Raw genomic sequence first — 6,811 nt, 5'->3', positions numbered from 1 at the left:
AGCCTGTTTAGGACTGTGTACGGACCATCCCAAGGTGACTGTAATTTTGGACAGAGTCCTTTCCGTCGAGTCGGATTCCACAACCACACCTTGTCTCCTTCGCGGAACTGATGTTCAGTAGCTCTTGTGTCGTAGCGGGTCTTCAACTTCTCCGTCGCCAAGTTGACTCGCTCTCGTGCAAAGTTGTGCATCGCTTCAAATCGGGCCTGGAGATCTTGAATATATTCCTCAGGCGATGAAGGAACATCCGGAGGGCGACCAAACAAGAGATCACAAGGCAGACGAAGGTCACGACCGAAGAGCATCTGTGATGGGGAATAGCCGGTAGTCTCGTGGACAGCACTGCGGTAAGCCAGTAAAAACAGTGGTAATTTCTTGTCCCAATCCTGTTGGTTTCTGGAAACCACTAATGAGAGGTTATTAAGGATGGGTCGATTGAACCTCTCTACCATGCCGTCCGACTGGGGATGCAATGGCGTCGTTTGAGTTTTGTCAATGCCGAGTAGTTTGCATAGTTCTTTGATTACTGCCGAGGCAAAATTCCTTCCCTGATCGGAATGTAACTGAAGAGGCACTGCGAACCTGGAAATCCAGTTCTGTATCATTACCTTAGCTACTGTGACAGCCTCTTGATCAGAAATAGGATAAGCTTCAGGCCACTTGGTGAAGTAATCAATGACAACGAGTATGTATTTGTTGCCATCAGCAGTTCGTGGCAGAGGTCCCAGGATGCAAAGGCGATACGTTCAAAAGTCGCCCCTACGTTGTAACGTTGCAGCTTGCCTCGGCTGCGTCTCCTCGGTTCTTTCCGACCTGCACAGGCATCGCAAGATCGGCACCACTTTTGCACGTCATCCTTTGCATTATTCCAGTAAAAGCGCTCACGAACTCTCTGCAAGGTCTTCATTATTCCAAAGTGACCTCCTGTAGGGCTGCTATGTAATTCTTTAAGGACATCAGGAATGCGGGATCTTGGAAGTATAAGTTGCCATCGGAACGTCTTCCCATCATCCGACTCGAATTTCCGGTATAAGACGCCGTTTCTAATGTGAAGTGAATCCCAGAGTGCCCAATATTGTTTGGTTGTAGGACTACAGATAGAAATGTCCTGCCAGGTAGGTTTTCTGTTTGATGACTCCATTAAATCAATTATGGGCTTAATGTCGCGGTCTTCCAGCTGGTCTTTCGTGACTTCATCATCACTCCACGGTTCTCGATCAGCCGATGTTGATGTTGTAATTTGTCTTGCGACCGGAGTCAGCAGCTCGTATTTCGCTTCCACCCTGGAACAATATCGGCAGCATTCTGGGCAAGGTCGTCTAGACAGAGCGTCGGCGTTCCCGTGTGATGATCCCTTACGATGACGGATAGTGATGTCATATTCTTGGAGTCTCTGTATCCACCTGGCTATTTGACCCTCAGGATTCTTGAAATTTAAAATCCAGGTCAATGATGCATGATCGGTGGGAGCAGGAATTTTCTGCCGTATAGATAGTGATGGAACTGTTCTACAGCTTTGACTATGGCGAGCAACTCTTTCCTGGTGACATAATAATTCCTCTCCGGTTTAGAGAGGCACTTGCTCCAATATGCCACTACACGTTCTTGGCCGTCTATTTCTTGGGACAAAACAGCACCGACACTTTCATTGCTCGCGTCGGTGTCGAGAATAAATGGTCGGTCGAGCTGAGGATACGTCAGGATTGGAGCAGATGTTAAAGCCTCCTTTAAGTTGTTAAATGCATCGTCGCATTCTTTTGTCCACAAGAACTTTTGGTTGCTCTCTGTCAGCTTGTGAAGGGGTCTTGCGATGGAAGAAAAGTCCTTCACGAATCTCCTATAGTAGGTGCAAAGCCCTAGGAAGCTTCTCAGCTGATGGACATTTTCGGGACGTTTCCAGGATTTAACCGCTGATACCTTTTCAGGATCCGTGCGCACACCTTCTGCAGAGATGACATGTCCCAGGTAAGTCACTTCCTTTCGGAACAATTTGAATTTAGCGGGACTCAGCTTCAGATTGGCTTCTTTCAGTTTCTGAAGCACCTTCCTAAGATTTTCTAAATGTTCTTCAAAACTCTTTCCGACGATGACGATGTCGTCCAGGTATATCAGGCAGGCTTCGTAGGAAAGGCCTTTCAAAACAGTCTCCATGAGGTTTTCGAATGTTGCCGGCAATTACACAGTCCAAACGGCATCACCTTGAATTGCCAAAGCCCTTGTCCCGTAGTAAATGCCGTTTTTTCTCGGTCATCAGGATGTATTTCTACCTGCCAATACCCACTCTTTAAATCAAGTGTTGAGAACCACTTGCTTCCAGAAAGAGTGTCTAGAATGTCGTCAATTCTAGGAAGAGGGTAACTGTCTTTCTTCGTAACCTCATTCAACCGGCGATAGTCAACGCAAAATCTTGTTGAGCCATCCTTCTTTCTGACTAGGACGATGGGAGATGCCCATGGACTTACTGAAGGCTCGATGACATCGCCTTCTTCCATATCTTTTAACAGTGTTCGCACCTCTTGCTGTTTAGCCAACGGTAGACGTCTTGGATGTTGCTTGATCGGAGGATGATCGCCGGTATCTATTCTATGTTGTGTCAAACTAGTTCGACACACGTCAGAAGACGAGCGGGAGAAAACAACTTGAAGATCTTTAATGACGCGATTGGCAGCATTCTTCTCTTCATCGCTTAATTGCGCATTCTGAAGTAACTCTGAAGCAATGCTTTCTGAAGACACGGATTCTTGGATGTTACTCTTTCTTTCAACGCTGGTTACTGGAGTACATGCAGCAACCACTTCACCTTTCTTAATAACTCTCGCCTTCTCAGTTACATTGGCGACTCTCACCGGGATAACCGTTCTGGATAGGTCGACGAGTGTTGACGTTACTAGTACTCCTTTTGGGCTATTACAGTTATTGGGATATTCTATGATGCCGTAGCGGAAATTTCTATTTTCGGCTATGGATCCAGGAAGTAAAAACTCAGTTCTTGCGGGTATTGTGATATCGTCTTGAGCTATAATTTTGTGGATAGATTTCACTCCATCATTAGTTCCGAATAGGGCTATGCCCTCAGATGTAGAATGCAATTCGTTGTTTTTAAAGTCCAGAGAAAAATTGTATTTCCTTAGAAAGTCCAATCCGAGTATGCAAAAATCAGTGATCTCTGCTACATATGCCGTGTGATGGTAAGCGACACTTCCAAACATGATGTTAACGTTTACTTTTCCGTCGATGTTGATCTTCTTACCGGACACAGTCTGGAGGGTAACGCAGGGTGGCTTCCAGATAAGTTTGCTTCCCAGTTGTTGAGCCAAATCTTTTCGGATGATGGTAACGTTGGCTCCTGTATCTATCGTCATATTGCAGGGAATTCCATTAATATGTCTTATTATGAAAAGTCCATTACTGCCGCCTCTCACTGCAGAAATCTGAAGTGCTTTTAACTGGGGCTTTTCTTTATCTGGCAACCTCCGCCCCGCGAGATGGCCACTAATTAGTTTCCCTGGTGCTTGCTAGAAGCGGTCTTAACATCCGTGCCCTGGGGTGTTCTGCAGTTCCGCCGTATGTGTCCTTCAGCTCCACAGTTCCAACATTTTAAGGTCGGTTTCTTTTCACTGATATTTCTTCTTAAGTCATTGAGTTGTCTGGTTATATCGTCTAGACGAACAGTAACTTGATCCCTTGGTTTCTGGACATGAGCAGCTCTGATTGCGTGGCGGTCTCTACGAGTGGCTTGCTGGGCTGTCTCAAATTTCATGGCGTACACTAAAGCGCTTTTCAGATCTTTAACATCCGCCATTCGCAGTGCTTTCTGTATTTCAGGGTCCCGGATGCCATCGATGAAATATTGCAGGGACAGTATTTCCCTTGTTTCTGTCGGGCACTCCGAAAAGGCGTGATGTGACAGCCTTTCAACATCCGTGGCGAGCTCCTGAAGTGTTTCGGTGAGCTTCTGTTGACGGGATTTTAATTGGAGCCTGCTGTAGTCTTTTAGACATTTCTCGCCGAAGCGCAGCTCCAAAGCGCCGGATAGAGCTTCGAAATCTAGCCTTAGATTTTCGGGAAGCGTCTGCAGGATATCCGCTGCGTCTGCTCTCAGAGAAGCGGCGAGATGACAGGCCTTAGCTTGAGAATCCCATCCATCGCATCCGCAACGATAGAAAACTGGGTCTTATACACTTGCCAGGATGTCTTCCCATCATTTGTGGATAGCTTCAGAGATGGACGAGCAGGCATCGGTAAGAATTTAAAATCATCACTCCCGCTCCCTGCCGACGCTACGAATTTCTTTAAAGTATCCATTTCTTTGGCAACTGCAGAAACTCTCTCATCAATTTGTTGTTCGATTTGTTGTTTAACGGAACAAACTTTTCCTTCTATTTCTTCTTTGACTGAATCAACTCTGTAACCTATTTGTTGTTCCACGGCCGAAACTCTGTCTTCTATTTGCGCTTTCACAGAAGAAACGTTTTCTTCAATTTGTCCAACTTTAATTTCAACCGCGTCTATTCTGCCTTCCTAGCCTCAAATTTATTTTCTATTGCGCAGGTAATTTCTCTTTTCATTTCGTCCTGACCTGCTTTCATCTCGTCTTTAAGGGATTTCATTTCTTCCTTAACGGATATTTGACCAGCATCCATTTTCTCTTTAATTTCTTCTTTAAATGATGTTTGGCCAGCTTCCATCTTTCCTTGTACAGCTTTTATATCTTCCTTAACGGAGTTGACGGCTCCTTCCATCTTTTCTTGGAAAGCAGCAAATGCAGTCATCATTTGCCTGAATTGTTCTTCCATCGCTCTTGTTATTGGCATTCAATATCCCACTTCTGACACCAAAAATTGTTGCGTGCGTACGGGTTCGTTACGAAATGAATGCACAAGTCCGATGAAAAATGAACAGAAATTTTTAATTATCTCAACAAAAATGCTTAAATCTTCTCAAATTATCATGCAGTATTACAATATCTCACAGTAGTAATCTTTTAAGTACTCAAATGTCCAATAGAACGTAATTCAAAACAGCTAAAGAAAGCTAATCCGCGAATTCGCTAAATCAACAAGAGCAGTTTCCTAAACAACAACAAACTAAGCAACTACTACGAACTGAGATGTTTTCCTCCTTTTATAAGATTTTAAAATCACGCGCTAGAATTTTCCAGTACTTTCTCGAAATCTAAAAGAGATATTTATTTATTTAATGCACGCGCTCTTGTATTTCCAATTTTCCGGCTTAGCTTTCTTTTAATATTCGTCACGCGCTGCACTGCGCGAGCAATAAAACCATTTAATTTATAATTGAACTAACATTAACTTTTTAAATACCAAATTCCTAACAATATTATAAATTGTAATTAAAATAATTTGTGCAAAGGTGTCTGCTAACTGAAACTGAAATTACCCAGGGCAGGCGGCGAGGACGTCTCTTTGCTTACTGCCCCACGGGGTTTCCTCCTTCTACTTGCTTAATTGCTTAAAGTAGAGTGCAATGAAGGAAACCACTGGCGGTACATTTCTTAAGAGCCACCGCTTGCTCAATAAATAAAGGCGATTTAAATAATAAAATGTTAATTCACGTGTCAAAGATCTCTTTGTCCACAACATTTCTTGTGTAGATCTTTCCATCATTTTTAAGCTCGCAGAGGACCATCAATTATTTTTAATATTACGTCCATTCTTTCACGAACTCTTGAACAGGCAATAAAAGTTGAGCGTGTGCAGGCTCAGGTAAAAAAAATGTCAACACGCTTAAGCGTTTGGCCCTGAGACTTATTGATGTTCATAGCAAAGGAAATTTTTACAGGAAATTGTCTACGTCTCAATTTAAATGGCAACCCTGCGCCGTGGCAATTTCACCCCATTGGCTAGTACAGTTACGCAAGCAACCAATAAACTATCATCGACAAACAGACACTTAAGCCGCATATAATAAAGATATTTTTTTATTTCATTTTATTTGATTTTTCATCGTTGCCTGTTTTTGCCGGTTGCATATTTCCGAATTCTATAATATATAGATGTTAAATTTATTTATTAAATATAAAATGCACGTGCTCTTGTATTTTTAATTTTTCCGGCTTAGCTTTCTCATGATATTCGTTACGCGCTGCACTGCACGGGGAATAAAACAATTTACAGTTACGCAAGCAACCAATAAATTATCGGCGACAAACACTTAAGCCGCATATATATAAGATACGTCATTTAGATAAAATTTATTTTCCTTATTTAATGAAATCACGATATGGGGTTTGGTCTCGCCCTGGTCCAAAGCAACTCTTGAACTCTAGAAGTAAGCTTTCTCCTTTCCAAATCATAATATCAGATCCACCCTACTAAGAAAGGTACTTTGAAGGTAAAAATTTTGAAATCTCAGAATTATTAGAAGGCAACATGACTGCACATGTGGAATTACTATTTTGTTTATCTTCATTACTTTTGCTAGAGGACTGCACTTAATGCAGCACATTTTTGAGCCATTTATTTTCCTTTTCTAAATTTGAATTTTGTTTCTTAATTTCTCCTAATTCTATGAGAATATTAAAAATTTCACTTTAACAATCATCTGTTGTAGAACCAGAGCCTTAACCATTTGAGTTCTTAAGAGTTTGCAAAAGGAAGTTGGTTAATTTATTTATTAGGATAATTAATATTTGTATTAAGGGATGTTGCTTATTTCATTGTAATTTTGTTATACGTAATAACTTTTTTATGAAGTTCTGCAGAGTAAAATTCTACGCAGTTTTTAAATTTAACGTTTGGTGTTCCCTTCAGCCATTTTTCCGGTATATTTAAAAGCAAGACGAAGGCTG

This window comes from Stegodyphus dumicola, chromosome 1, assembly GCF_044657685.1.
Source record: "Stegodyphus dumicola isolate Sdum_Otavi_A_Nest chromosome 1, ASM4465768v1".
Taxonomy (NCBI): Eukaryota; Metazoa; Arthropoda; class Arachnida; order Araneae; family Eresidae; genus Stegodyphus; species Stegodyphus dumicola.
This window is presented reverse-complemented; position numbering follows the sequence as displayed.